Consider the following 15,755-nt stretch of genomic DNA (forward strand, 5'->3'; position numbering starts at 1 on the left):
GCAATGCGCAGTCACCTAATTGGAATGGACATGAGCAACACATCTGGAAGAACAACAGTTACAAAGGTGAGTAACCGTTTTTTCTCTTTCGGACTGTTTGTATTCCCTAGTTGATTAATTCATAGCTATTTCTTAGTCATTGTAGTTCTAGTTAGTTAGCTGTTGGGCTGGGGGTTTTACCTCCCTGGGGGATTTACATGCCTAAGTCCCAGGGGTTCACATCCTGCAACAAGCCCATGCCAACGAGCAACCCTCATGACGCTTGTTTAAAGTGTCTGGGGGAATCATAGAATCATATAATATCAGGGTTGGAAGGGACCCCTGAAGGTCATCTAGTCCAACCCCCTGCTCGAAGCAGGACCAATTCCCAGTTAAATCATCCCAGCCAGGGCTTTGTCAAGCCTGACCTTAAAAACCTCTAAGGAAGGAGATTCTACCACCTCCCTAGGTAACGCATTCCAGTGTTTCACCACCCTCTTAGTGAAAAAGTTTTTCCTAATATCCAATCTAAACCTCCCCCACTGCAACTTGAGACCATTACTCCTCGTTCTGTCATCTGCTACCATTGAGAACAGTCTAGAGCCATCCTCTTTGGAACCCCCTTTCAGGTAGTTGAAAGCAGCTATCAAATCCCCCCTCATTCTTCTCTTCTGCAGGCTAAACAATCCCAGCTCCCTCAGCCTCTCCTCATAAGTCATGTGTTCTAGACCCCTAATCATTTTTGTTGCCCTTCGCTGGACTCTCTCCAATTTATCCACATCCTTCTTGTAGTGTGGGGCCCAAAACTGGACACAGTACTCCAGATGAGGCCTCACCAATGTCGAATAGAGGGGAACGATCACGTCCCTCGATCTGCTCGCTATGCCCCTACTTATACATCCCAAAATGCCATTGGCCTTCTTGGCAACAAGGGCACACTGCTGACTCATATCCAGCTTCTCGTCCACTGTCACCCCTAGGTCCTTTTCCGCAGAACTGCTGCCTAGCCATTCGGTCCCTAGTCTGTAGCGGTGCATTGGATTCTTCCATCCTAAGTGCAGGACCCTGCACTTATCCTTATTGAACCTCATCAGATTTCTTTTGGCCCAATCCTCCAATTTGTCTAGGTCCTTCTGTATCCTATCCCTCCCCTCCAGCGTATCTACCACTCCTCCCAGTTTAGTATCATCCGCAAATTTGCTGAGGGTGCAATCCACACCATCCTCCAGATCATTTATGAAGATATTGAACAAAACCGGCCCCAGGACCGACCCTTGGGGCACTCCACTTGATACCGGCTGCCAACTAGACATGGAGCCATTGATCACTACCCGTTGAGCCCGACAATCTAGCCAGCTTTCTACCCACCTTATAGTGCATTCATCCAGCCCATACTTCCTTAACTTGCTGACAAGAATACTGTGGGAGACCGTGTCAAAAGCTTTGCTAAAGTCAAGAAACAATACATCCACTGCTTTCCCTTCATCCACAGAACCAGTAATCTCATCATAAAAGGCGATTAGATTAGTCAGGCATGACCTTCCCTTGGTGAATCCATGCTGGCTGTTCCTGATCACTTTCCTCTCATGCAAGTGCATCAGGATTGATTCTTTGAGGACCTGCTCCATGATTTTTCCAGGGACTGAGGTGAGGCTGACTGGCCTGTAGTTCCCAGGATCCTCCTTCTTCCCTTTTTTAAAGATTGGCACTACATTAGCCTTTTTCCAGTCATCCGGGACTTCCCCGGTTCGCCACGAGTTTTCAAAGATAATGGCCAATGGCTCTGCAATCACATCCGCCAACTCCTTCAGCACTCTCGGATGCAACTCGTCCGGCCCCATGGACTTGTGCACGTCCAGCTTTTCTAAATAGTCCCTAACCACTTCTATCTCCACAGAGGGCTGGCCATCTCTTCCCCATTTTGTGATGCCCAGCGCAGCAGTCTGGGAGCTGACCTTGTTCGTGAAGACAGAGACAAAAAAAGCATTGAGTATATTAGCTTTTTCCACATCCTCTGTCACTAGGTTGCCTCCCTCATTCAGTAAGGGGCCCACACTTTCCTTGGCTTTCTTCTTGTTGCCAACATACCTGAAAAAACCCTTCTTGTTACTCTTGACATCTCTCGCTAGCTGCAGCTCCAGGTGCGATTTGGCCCTCCTGATTTCATTCCTACATGCCCGAGCAATATTTTTATACTCTTCCCTGGTCATATGTCCAACCTTCCACTTCTTGTAAGCTTCTTTTTTATGTTTAAGATCCGCTAGGATTTCACCATTAAGCCAAGCTGGTCGCCTGCCATATTTACTATTCTTTCGACTCATCGGGATGGTTTGTCCCTGTAACCTCAACAGGGATTCCTTGAAATACAGCCAGCTCTCCTGGACTCCTTTCCCCTTCAAGTTAGTCCCCCAGGGGATCCTGGCCATCCGTTCCCTGAGGGAGTCGAAGTCTGCTTTCCTGAAGTCCAGGGTCCGTATCCTGCTGCTTACCTTTCTTCCCTGCGTCAGGATCCTGAACTCAACCAACTCATGGTCACTGCCTCCCAGATTCCCATCCACTTTTGCTTCCCCCACTAATTCTACCCGGTTTGTGAGCAGCAGGTCAAGAAAAGCGCCCCCCCTAGTTGGGTCCTCTAGCACTTGCGCCAGGAAATTGTCCCCTACGCTTTCCAAAAACTTCCTGGATTGTCTGTGCACCGCAGTATTGCTCTCCCAGCAGATATCAGGAAAATTAAAGTCACCCATGAGAATCAGGGCATGCGATCTAGTAGCTTCCGTGAGCTGCCGGAAGAAAGCCTCATCTACCTCATCCCCCTGGTCCGGTGGTCTATAGCAGACTCCCACCACTACATCACTCTTGTTGCTCACACTTCTAAACTTAATCCAGAGACACTCAGGTTTTTCTACAGTTTTGTACCGGAGCTCTGAGCAGTCATACTGCTCCCTTACATACAGTGCTACTCCCCCACCTTTTCTGCCCTGCCTGTCCTTCCTGAACAGTTTATAACCATCCATGACAGTACTCCAGTCATGTGAGTTATCCCACCAAGTCTCTGTGATTCCAATCACATCATAGTTCCTTGACATCACCAGGACCTCCAGTTCTCCCTGCTTGTTTCCAAGGCTTTGTGCATTCGTATATAAGCACTTGAGATAACCTGCTGATCGCCCCTCATTCCCAGTATGAGGCAGGAGCCCTCCCCTCACAGACATTTCTGCCTGTGCTTCCTCCCGGTATCCCGCTTTCCCACTTACCTCAGGGCTTTGGTCTCCTTCCCCCGGTGAACCTAGTTTAAAGCCTTCCTCACTAGGTTAGCCAGCCTGCTGGCAAAGATGCTCTTCCCTCTCTTCGTAAGATGGAGCCCGTCTCTGCCCAGCACTCCTCCTTCATGGAACACCATCCCATGGTCAAAGAATCCAAAGCCTTCTCTCCGACACCACCTGCGTAGCCATTCGTTGACTTCCACAATTCGACGGTCTCTACCCAGGCCTTTTCCTTCCACGGGGAGGATGGACGAGAACACCACTTGCGCCTCCAACTCCTTTATCCTTCTTCCCAGAGCCACGTAGTCTGCAGTGATCCGCTCAAGGTCATTCTTGGCAGTATCATTGGTGCCCACGTGGGAAGCTCATCAATCAGAAAAGTGGAGGATTTGTAAGGTCTTTCACCCGCGAACCAAGAAGGCGGGTGAAGCGGGACTTTAGAATGAAGCAGCTCCTTATGGAGCCAGCACTTCGACCGCAACCCGCATCGGCGCAGCAGGACCCGGCCCGGCGTTCCTCGGTGTACAGTGCCCCGGCAGCTGTGGTGGAGATGGCACGACGGAAGGACTCTGCTCAAGACCCACGGCACTGCTGCCCCCCAGCACCGAAGCTGGTGGGAACAACCCGGCACAGATCCCATTCACCAGTGCAGAAGCAGCAGCGGAAGCAGGGGAGGAGTGGTTCCCCCATTTCGGGACCAACCCCCTCGGAGCCGGCCAGTGGAGCCCCTCGTGCCAAAATTTTGGAGCCGGCAACGTCGACTTCGGCCCCATGACGGGGACCGTCGAGTCCAGTACAGTTGGACTCCCCGTGTCAGGTGGTGGAGGACGGAGAACTGCCTTCCACCCCAGACACCTTCGAGGCTGCGAGAGAACTCACTGCCGTGATGGCACTGAGGTCCCCGACCCCCCATGCTAAGCCTCCGATACCGTAACGGGCAGCACCGTCTCAAGGGGAGCCAGCGATGTTCTGCCCCTTGACTCAGGCCGCAGAAGCGAGGCACCGCTCAGAGTCTTGGCGCCGGTCCCACTCGCAGCACCGCTCCAGGTCCTGCCGGAGCTCCTGCTCATGGCGCAGATCGCCTTCACGCGGTAGGTCCTGATCCCTGGACCGTTCGTATCGGCACCGATCCAGCTCACAGACTCCGCTCGTGGTACCAATGCAGGTCGCGGCACCGCTCCCCGGCCTCGCGGCACCGCTCCCCGGCCTCGCGGCACCGCTCCCCGGCCTCGCGGCACCGCTCCCCAGCACGGCTGCACTCGGCACCGCTTTAGCCATCGCGGTCTTGATCCACATCTTCAGGCTCGGAGACGGGTCCAGACATTCACAGCAGCCCTGGCACAAGGTGCAGGACGTGGGTGCAGGGCCATGGCCTATGCAGTGGCACCGGCCAGCGCAGTGGCTATTTTGGACCCCGTGGGCAGACCACCGAGTCCAGGGCACCCAGTCCCAGGCCTCACACTCGGTGGCATCCGAACCTAGATGACTGGAGGCAGCAGCCAGTTACACCACCCCTAGGGGTGCAGAGGAGTCGGCAGTTGCACCACCTCCTCTGGAACACACCCCTGTTCCTGAGCCAGACCCTGGAGCGGCTTGCAGTGAACTAGAGGTAGGGCAGGAGGTCCCTGAGGACCAAGAGGGTCAGGAGAACCCAGGTCCCCCGCTAGTCTCTTCCTCATCCTCCCCGGACGAGGCGCTGGAGGGCACCTCCGCCTTGGGGCCACCCCCTATAGAGAGCCATGCCCACCAGGAACTCCTGCGCAGGAGGGCACGGAATATGAACCTGCAGATGAGGAGGTGGTAGAGTCGAAGGACCCTATGGTGGACATCCCGGCACCAGAAGGACCATCCAGGGTCGCTCTACCCCTCATCAAAACTATACAAGCCAATGCAAGGACCATTTGGCAGACTCAGGCCTCCATCCCTCCCACCGCTAAAGGTGTGGAGAGGAAGTACTTCGTACCCTCCAAAGGGTTTGAGTACCTGTTCACACACCTGCAGCCTTGTTTGTTAATAGTGGCTGCAGTGAGTGAAAAGGAAAGGCAGGGACAGCAAGCCCCAGTGCCTAAGTCGAAGGTCGCCAAGCACCTGGATTTATTCGGACGCAAAGTTTACACCATGGGGAGCTTGCAACTCAGGATTGCCAACCAGCAGGCAATCCTGAGCAAGTACCTTTAACTCCTGGAACTCAGTGCTGAAGTTTAGGGAGCTGGTACCAGCAGAGTCCAGGGAGGTGTTTAGGGCTATTGTCAAGGAGGGCAAGGCGGTGGCACGGACCTCTTTACAGGCCTCACTGGATGCTGTGGACTCGGTAGCGCGCACCTTGTCCTCAGGGATAGCTATGCGGTGTAGCTTATGGCTGCAGGCCTCGGGGCTCCCGCCCGAGGTTCAGCAAACTATACAAGACCTACCCTTTGATGGGATGGGCCTGTTTGCTGAACACACTGACTCCATGCTGCATAGCCTGAAAGATTCCAGGGCGACAATAAAATCTTTGGCTATGCACATATCCCAGCAACCCAACAAAAGCCATTTAAGCCCCAACCACCGCAACAGTGCCCGTATCCTCCTCGGCCGAGGCAGGAATTCTACAGGCGCAGGGGTAAGAATTGCAGCCATAAGCCTTCCCATCCCCTGTCCGGACAGGGCCAGGGCCCAACTAAACCTTTGTCAGGCTCAAAACAGACATTTTGAAGGTGCACCCGAGGATGGAGCACCTGTCTCAACGCCGGATCCTTCCCCGTGTTTTTTGAAACATCTATCCCACTTCTGCCGTGCTTGGTCCCAAATAACATCAGACTGCTGGGTTCTCCATAAGGTGGAAGTGGGATATTCTCTCCAATTCTGCTCCTCCCCTCCCTCCCACCCCCCTTCCCCATCCCTCTTCAGGGACCCCTCTCACGAGCAACTCCTTATCCAGGAGGTGCAGGTGCTCCTTGCCATGGGAGTGGTGGAGGAGGAGGTTCCTCAGGGGCAGGGGATTCTATTCCTGCTATTTCTTAATCCCCAAAACCAAGAGGGGTCTCAGACCAATTCTAGATCTGAGAGGACTAAACAAGTTCATGGTGAAGTTGAAGTTCCACATGGTCTCCCTCAATACAATTATCCCTTCCCTGGAACCTGGAGCCTGGTTCGCCACCCTTGACATGAAAGACACGTATTTTCACGTAGCCATTCACCCTGCACACAGATGCTTTTTAAGGTACGTGATCAATCAAAAACATTATCCGTTCACAGTCCTTCCCTTCAGCCTGTCAACAGCCCCACAAGTGTTCACCAAGTGCATGTCAGTGGTAGCAGCCTTCCTCTGAAGGAGGCAGGTGCAGGAATACCCCTACCTCGATGACTGGCTGCTCAGGGGGTGCTCCAGAGAGCAGATGGAGTCGCAGGTCTGTCTGGCCACATCCACATTCGAGAGACCTGGATCTCCTCCTCAACGTGAACAAGTCAACCTTGTCTCCGACCCAGAGGATTGAATTTATCGGAGCAGTGTTGGACTCGGTCCAGGCGAGAGCAAGTCTGCCGGAGTCCCGATTCCAAGCCATGACAAGCATCATTCGAGGCCTGAGGAAGTACCCGACCACTACAGTGAGGAGTTGTCCGAGTCTCCTCGGTCACATGGCAGCCTGCACATACATGGTCAGGCATGCCAGGCTGAGGCTCAGGCCTCTGCAGACGTGGCTCACTTTGACATACCGCCCTGGGCACGACAGCCTGAACCTAGTGGTCACAGTGCCAGAGCAGGTGCTAGAATCATTCCAGTGGTGGCTCCATGCTCAAATAGCCCTCAACTTTCCCTGTCTCTAGCTACGGATGCATCAGCTCTAGGTTGGGGCGCATATCTGGGAGATCTCCAAACGACGGGCCTCTGGGCACAGGACGAGCTCTATCTCCAGATCAATATCAAGGAGCTGAGAGCGGTGCGACTCGCATGCCAGGCCTTTCAGTCTCGTCTGCAAGGCCAGCACGTGGCAGTCATGACAGACAACACCATTGCAATGTTTTACATCAACAAGCAGGGTGGAACCCAGTCCTCGTCCCTCTTGTCAGGAGGTTCTCAGGCTCTGGGAATTCTGTATAGCCCACTCCATTCACCTGGAAGAATCACATCTGCCAGGAGTCCAGAATGTACTGGCGGACCACCTCAGCTGGTCCTTCCACAGCCACAAGTTGTCCATCCGGCTGGACATCATTCACTCCATCTTCCAGAGGTGGGGGTTTCCCCAGGTCGACCTGTTCACCACTCGGAGCAACAGGAAGTGCCCAGTGTTTTGCTTCTTCCAGAAAAGCAGCCCAGGCTCAATTGCGGACATATTCCTGCTACCCCTGGGGAGGCTGTCTGCTCTATGCTTTTTCCCCCGGTCCCTCTCATGCATAGGGTCCTACTCAAGGTCCACAGGGATGAGGTGGAGATAATTCTGGTGGCACTAGCATGGCCTCGACAACACTGGTACACCACATTTCTGGATCTGTCGGTCGACACGACAATCATGTTGCCACTCCTCCCCGACCTGATCACTTAAGACCACAGTCGTTTTCATCACCCAGACCTACAGTTCCTCCATCTCATGGCCTGAACTCTATGGAACTGCTGTGCTCAGAGCAGGTGAGGGAGGTCTTACTCTGCAGCTGAAAGCCTTCCATATCTGGCAAAGTGGAAGAGGTTCACCTGCTGGTGTGACCAGCATCATATGCCCCCACTTCAGGCTACGTTACCTCTTATTCTGGAGTATCTTCTGCACCTGAAACAGCAAGGCCTGGCAGCATCGTCCATAAAGGTACATGTAGTGGTTATCTTGGCTTTCCACCCCGGAGTCTTGGGACGCTCCATTTTCGCCAAACCCATGGTTGGCCAGTTTCTCAAGGGCTTGGACCAGCTACATCCCCAGATTAGACAGTCTGTCCCTGCATGGGACCTTAATTTGGTCCTCTCCAAATTAATGGAGCCCCCATTTGGGCCACCGGTGTCTTGCTCCCTCCTCTACCTGTCATGGAAGATAGCCTTCCTGGTCGCCATTACATCAACAAGGAGGGTGTCTGAATTAAAGGCCCTTACCTCGGGTCCACCTTATACAGTTTTCCACAAAGATAAGGTGCCGCTGAGACCTCACCCGGCTTTTCTGCCTAAGGTGGTCTCTCATTTCCATACCAGCAAGACACATTCCTGCCGGACTTTTTATCCAAAGCCGCATACCAGTAGCCATGAGCAGAGGCTGCACGCCTTGGATGTTCGGCAAACGTTGGCCTTCTATATGGAATGCACCAAGCCGTTCAGGAAATTGAACCAGCTATTAGTTGCGGTAGCGGACCGGATGAAAGGCCTACCGGTCTCATCTCAAAGAATATCTTCCTGGATCATGTCCTGCATCCGCACATGCTACGAACTGGCTGAGACACCAGCCCTGGCACTTACAGCATACTCCACAAGGGCACAGGCCTCATCGGCGGCATTCCTGGCCCAGGTCCTGGTCCAAGAAATCTGCAGGGCAGTGACTTGGTCCTCGGTGCATACATTCACCTCTCATTACGCCATCATCCAGCATGCCAGAGATGATGCAGCCTTCAGCAGAGTGGTGCTCCAGTCACTGATTCCATAACGCCGACCCCACCACCTAGGTAGGGCTTGGGAGTCACCTAATTGGAATTTATATGAGCAAGCACTCAAAGAAAAAACGGTTACTCACCTTCTCATAACTGTTGTTCTTCAAGATATGTTTTCACGTCCATTCCAAAACCACCTGCCTTCCCCTCTGTCGGAGTAACCGGCAAGAAGGAACTGAGGAGTCACCGGGGTCAGCCGGGGCATATATTGAGTGCCATGGAGGCTCCACAGCCGACCTGATGGGTGCTGCTGGGGGAGAAGCTTTCCAGCGACTGTCAGGCACACACCTGACATGGAATGGACATGAGCAACACAACTCTAAGAACAACAGCTACAAGAAGGTGAGTAACCACTTTTTCTTAGGGTAAAAGCTGTGCAGAAAACCAATAAAAGAACCTACAGTCATGCTGAGACGTTTCCCAGAGGTCACCTCGGACTCTGGCTGGTGTCAGTCCTTCCAGGATTGGGCTCCCCCTTGGACAGACAGTCCTATCCATTTGCTAGATCCGAAAGCAACCTCTGAGTCCGTTCAAACTCAGGCTATTAATCCCAAAGGCCTTTCTTTGTCTGTTGGTCTCTGGAGAATCCACTCTGAATCAGTGTATGCAGCATCTCTGGAGGTGTTACACCCTGAGTGAATTTGCCCAATCACCTCCACCCCCACTGTCCTTATCTCCTGGAGGATTGCTGTCCCCTTGCCCCATGGAATTACATACAATCCCTGACCGACAATGATCTGCAAATGTCATTCAGTAAGGCTTGTCCAGGATAGTGCAGGAAATTACCATATCTGAACATAAGAATGGCCATACTGGGTCAGACCAAAGGTTCATCTAGCCCAGTGTCCTGTCTTCCTACAGTGGCCAATGCCAGGTGCCCCTGAGGGAATGAACAGAACAGGTAATCAAGTGATCCATCCTGTGTCGCCCATTCCCAGCTTCTGGCAAGCAGGCTTAAGGACACCCAGAGCATGGGGTTGCATCCCTGCCCATCCTGGCTAATAGCCATTGATGGACTGGTCCTCCATGAACTTACCTAGTTCTTTTTTGAACCCGCTTATACTTTTGGCCTTCCCAACATCCCCTGGCAACGAGTTCCACTAGTTGACTGTGCGTTGTGTAAAGAAATACTTCCTAATGTTTCTTTTAAACCTGCTGCCTATTAATTGCATTGAGTGACCTCTGGTTCTTGTGTTACGTGAAGGGGTAAATAACACTTCCCTATTCACTTTCTTCACCTGTCATGATTTTATCAGAACTCTGTTGTATCCCCTTCAGTCATCTCTTTTCTCAGCTGAGCACTTCCAGGCTTTTTAATCTCTCATTGTACAAATGCTGTGCCATGTCCCTAATCATTTTTGTTGCTTTTCTTGGTACCTTTTCCAATTCGAATATATCTTGTATGAGATGTGACTAGAACTGGATGCAGTATTTGAGATGTGGGCATACCATGGATTTATATAGTAGCATTCAGATATTTTCTGGTTATCTATCCCTTTCCTAATGATTCCAACATTCTGTTCGCTTTTTTGACTGCCGCTGCCCATTGAGTGGACGTTTTCAGAGAACTCTCCACAATGACTCCAAGATCTCTTTTAGACCCCATCACTTTGTATGTGTAGTTGAGGATTATGTTTTCCAGTGTGGATTACTTTACATTTCTTCTTCGAGTGCTTGCTCATGTTGATTCCAAGTAGGTGTACGCATGCCGCGTGCACAGTCGCTGGAAGGTTTTTCCCCGAGCGGTACCTGTCGGGTCAGCTGTGGAGCCCCCTGGAGTCACGCCTTCATGGCGATGTATATCAGGTCCCTGCTGACCCCCCCGGCTCTTCAGTTCCTTCTCGTCACCAGTGATGGTCATTGGAGCTGCATGTCCCTCTTGCCTCAGCAAGCATTTCCCATAGGGAACCGACTTTGATTATCCTGTAAATGGTTCATTAGTTAGTGTTAGTCTTAGTAGTTAGTTAGTTAGATAGAAGCGGGAGGCTTCCCCCCTCAACCCGAATTCCCTCCCCTCTTGGGGTTCATGCCTCAATCCCCAGGGTTTAAGCCATGTGGGACCTACCACAAGCCCATGCCAACAGGTGACTCCCATGACTCCTGCCTTAAGTGTCATGGGGAGGCACATCAGACCAGTGCTGAAAGATCTGCAAAAGAAAGGGACTTCAGGCTCAAACAACTCCATATGGAGGAAGCCCTCCGTCCCCAGCCAGCCCCGGGCCAGGACTCAGCACTGAGCATCCCCATGCAGAGCACTCCGGCCTCCGTGAGAGAAACGGCACCGAGGAAGGGCTCTGGGCATAGAGACCCTCGGCACCGTCACTCCCCAGTGCTGAAGCCTGTGGAGGCAACAGCACCGCTCGCACTCACTGGTGCTGCATAAGCAGCACAAGATGACGGGGGGGCACTTGCCCACAGTGAGAGCAGCCGGGTCTAACAGTGCCAGCAGTGTGCATCCCACACAGGGGCACCCGGTCTCACAGGGGCCGGCACCATCTCACAAGTCCGGCGTCATTGGATTCTCCTGCTCGAGAGTGCCAGGTGGAGGAGCTGGAGTTCCCTTCTATCCTGGACACATTCAAGGTGACCAGGGACTTGATTGCCAGCCTGGATAGACTTCCGGCATCCGTCCAGAGGCAAGCCTGCGATGATGAGGCACTGCTCGCCTTCTCTGTGGCACCGTCCCGCTCAGCGGCACCATGCTCTCCGTGCTTGGAGTCCCGGTCATCGGACTCGGAGGCGGAGTCCTGCTGTTCCAGGCGCAGTCGGCACTGATCAGAGCAGCCCTGACACAGGCAGGAGGCAGGGATGGTGCCATGATGGGCGCAGTTGCATGGGCCCGTGCAGTGGCCATTCTGTACCCTGTGGGCATACCACCAAGCCCAGGGCACTTACTTCAGGGACTCCCAGTCCGTAATTTCAGAAGGATGCACCCCTTTACCACCTTGAGTCAGTCCCCCACCTCGAAGCACCGAGACGGCTTCAATCTACAGCACAGAGCCCCATCTGGGTCCCGGCTCCACCACCGGCCACTACCAGCACCAACCAGCAGGGCACAGAGTAGGACGCGTCCAGGGAGCCAGAGGGACAGGAGGGCTTCCGCCTAGGGCTTCGTCATTGTCCTTGCCGGATGAGGCAGTGGCGGGATCGTCGTCCTTTGGGCCACCCCCCATTGATAATACTGTGCCCCAGGAGCTGTTGAGCAGGGTGGCCCATAACGTGGGGCTACCAGCTGAGGAGATAGTAGAGTCTGAGGACCCCATGGTGGACATATTAACCCCTGAAGGGCCATCCAGGGTGGCATTGCCTCTTATTAAAACAATTCAAGCCACTACAAAAACCTTGTGGCAGACTCCTGCCTCCATTCCCCCTACAGCTAAGGGGGTGGAGAGGAAGTATTTAATCGCCTCTAAGGGGTACGAATACTTATTTACTTATCCACAGCTGGGTTCGCTGGTCATATCGGTGGCGAATGAAAGAGAGAGACAGGCAACAGGGCTCAACTCCAAAATCCAAAGACTCAAAGAAACTGGACCTCTTCAGTAGGAAAGTGTACTCCATGGCGGGGCTCCAGCTTCGGATGCTAACCAGCAAGCAATCCTCAGTAGATACAGGTTTCAGAGTAGCAGCCATGTTAGTCTGTATTCGCAAAAAGAAAAGGAATACTTGTGGCACCTTAGAGACTAACAAATTTATTTGAGCGTAAGCTTTCGTGAGCTACAGCTGAATGCATCTGATGAAGTGAGCTGTAGCTCATGAAAGCTTATGCTCAAATAAATTTGTTAGTCTCTAAGGTGCCACAAGTCCTCCTTTTCAGTAGATACAATTTCAATTCATGGGTCTCCAGAACAGACACACCAGTCTATTCAACAGATCCTTCTCCCTGTTTTCTGAACTCTGTCCCACTTCTATGGTGCTTGGTCCCAGATAATCTCATACTGTTGGGGTCCTGCTCACAGTAGATGTGGGATATCTCTCCAGTTCTGCTCCTCCCCTCCCTGCTAGCCTCCTTCCCTGTCCCTCTTCAGGGACCCTTCTCATGAGCATCTCATGCAGGAGGTTCAAAGGCTCTGCACCGCAGGAGCAGTGGAGGAGGTTCCTCAGGAACTATGGGGCAAGGGATTCTACTCCCGATATTTCCTAATCCCCAAAGCCAAAGGGGGTCTCAGACCCACCCTTGACTTATGAGGCCTCAACAGGTTCATGAAGAAGTTGATGTTCCACATGATCTCTCTAAATGCAATTATCCCATCTCTGGATCCGGGAGATTGGTACGGGAGATGAGGGCAGCATGCCCTCGCCCTCAAAGACATGGACTTCCACATATCGATAATTCCAGCCCACAGACACTTTCTCAGGTTCGTAGTGAACCACAACCGTTACCAGTTTATGGTCCTCCCCTTTGGTCTGTCAGTGGCCCTTGAGTTTATACCAAGTGCATGGCAGTCATAGCTGCCTTCCCGAGAAGAAGGCAGGTGCAGGTCTTCCCATACCTCGATGACTGGCTGGTCAGGGGGCGCTCCAGGTCACAAGTGGAGCAGCACGTCAACTTGATGAGATCCACCTTCGACAGGCTAGGTCTCCTCCTGAATGTACACAAATCAACTCTATCCCCCACTCAGAGAATAGAGTTCATTTGGAGAGTGTTGGACTCTGGCAGGAAGATTCTGGCCTGACCAGGGTCTCGTTTTTGGACAATGCAAGTCATCATACAAGGCTTCGGACAATACCCCACCACCACAGCAAGGAATTGCTTGAAGGTCCTCAGACAAATGGCAGCTTGTACATATGCGGTACAACATGCGATGCTGAGGCTCAGACCTCTCCAGGCCTGGCTGGCTTCAATTTACCGGCCAGGGCACGACAACCTGGACAAGGTGGTTACGCTCCCACGACCAGTTCTCAGATCTCACCTGTGGTGGCTCAATCCACAGGCGGTGTGGGCAGGGGTCCCCTTCGCCAAACTGCAGTCCTCACTGTCCCTGGTCACAGACGCGTCAGCGTTGGGGTGGGGAGCTCATCTGGGAGAATTCAAAACCCAGGGCCTCTGGTCCCAAGACCGCAGCTGAATTATCCGTCCCCTTAGATACAGCTCGAAGCAGCTTGTGCTACTAGTGGAAACTGCCCTTGCTCTAAAACACTGCTTTCCTCCTTCACTTGCTGCATGCTGTCCTGCAGCCTCCGCCGGCTGGGTTATAACCTCTTCCATTTATACAGCACCTGGAACTATGCTATTAGGAATTGCTTTGCTTCTCCCACTAAAATGCAGTCACTCCTGGTGCGGAAGGTGATGGACGTTTAACTACAAAGGGCAACAGGTTAAGCCAGGAGCAGTTCAGGAGAGAAAGTCACGAGCCAGGAGGGAATTAGCCCTGGCACTGAGTTAATGCCCCTGCTCTTGCAAAGAGTGCTGTGAAACTTTGAAGGGCCAGTTCCTAGAACCATTTCTTACATCTCCTGGAGCACCAGTTTCCCCAGCCCCATGCTGGTGCGTTGGCCCAGTGTTGAGTCAGGGGGAAGAGTATCACATACTAAATAATCCTAGCGGGTGTCTCAGCCAGGCAGCAATCAGCCACCAGTGATTACTTAAGAGAAACGGATGCAGGTGAGACCATCAGTCCAGCCCCTCCCCCCATGGACGGGTGACGACCTTATTTAAAAAACAAAATGTGCCTCTGGTGGTGTACCTGGGCCCCTGTTTCCACAGTGTCTGAGCTGCTCCCACTCTTTAATGCACTTATTGTCACAGCCCCCATGGGGCAAGGGGTGGAACTGAAGCCCTGAGGCCCAGCCCCTCAAAGGTATTTAGATGCCTAGCTCCCCTTGAACTCAGTGGGTGTTCAGTGTCAAATGCCTTTCAGGAGCTGAGCCCGAGTGAGTGACTGCCTAATGATCAGTCTAGGGCAGAGCAGGGAGTTGAACCCACATCCCAGACTCACTCCCTAACCACCAGGCCATCCTTTCTCTTCTGTGCCTGGGAGTTGGCCCTTGGCACCTCTAAGAAAAGGAGCCTTATTCCCCTCAGGGAGCTGGTTAAGTAGCTTCCCCCTCAGCTGTGAGTCCGGCCGTTCCAGCCCTGTGCTTGGAGGCTGGACTGCATAGGGGGATGGTGTGTCTCGGCGTTGACTCAAGCAAAATCCTCAGGGCCCCCAAGGTGTTTAGCCAAGCCGCTGCTTTGTGACGCTGTTGGCTGGAGATGGCCTTTTGGGAGCCCATCCAGCTCAACAAGGTGCCCTTTGCCTTCTCTGGCACTGGCTCCAGCTCCCAGTGTTTGCATTGTAGGACCTGACCTGGGTGCATTTCAAGTTGCTATAGCGACTGAATGGACAGACAATCTGGGCAGATTTAAGAGAGGGGAATTCACTCAACTTGCCCTCCTCAGTCTTCAGCCCATGGTTTGGAGGGGGGAATCCCGCAGTTGGAGCTCAGCTACCCCACTAAGGACAGCAAGAGCTACCCAGGTACAGCGGGAGTGTGACTCACAGTCAGCCCCAGCCCTGGAGGAGAGTTTGTTCCTTGGTTGCACCTCCCCAGGGCCAGATTAACTATTCAGCTAATGAGGTTCTAGCCTTAGGCCCTCCTGGTCAGGCAGGGGGCGCGGCTGGGGCGAGGGAGCGAGTTTGTTCATGCAGCCCTGCCGGGGTGCTCCTGCAGCTTGGCAGGAGCTCAGCCGGCACCGTGCTGCGGGAACACGCTGCCAGGGATCCGGTTCACGCTGGTGACCAGGCACTAAAAATCCGATTACCACGGGAATCCATGCCAGCCGTGGGTGTCGTTTGAGCAGGCATTGCCCCCCCCCCCCCCCCCCCCGATTTCTCCAGAGCTCTGCTTAGCTGTCAGGGAGGGAAGAGCCTCCCTCTGTCCCTCTCCTCTGCTGAGGCTGGTAGGCAGCTCCAGGTTGCTGTCCCCTGG

The sequence above is a fragment of the Eretmochelys imbricata genome, chromosome 12, assembly GCF_965152235.1.
Source record: "Eretmochelys imbricata isolate rEreImb1 chromosome 12, rEreImb1.hap1, whole genome shotgun sequence".
NCBI classification, from domain to species: domain Eukaryota; kingdom Metazoa; phylum Chordata; order Testudines; family Cheloniidae; genus Eretmochelys; species Eretmochelys imbricata.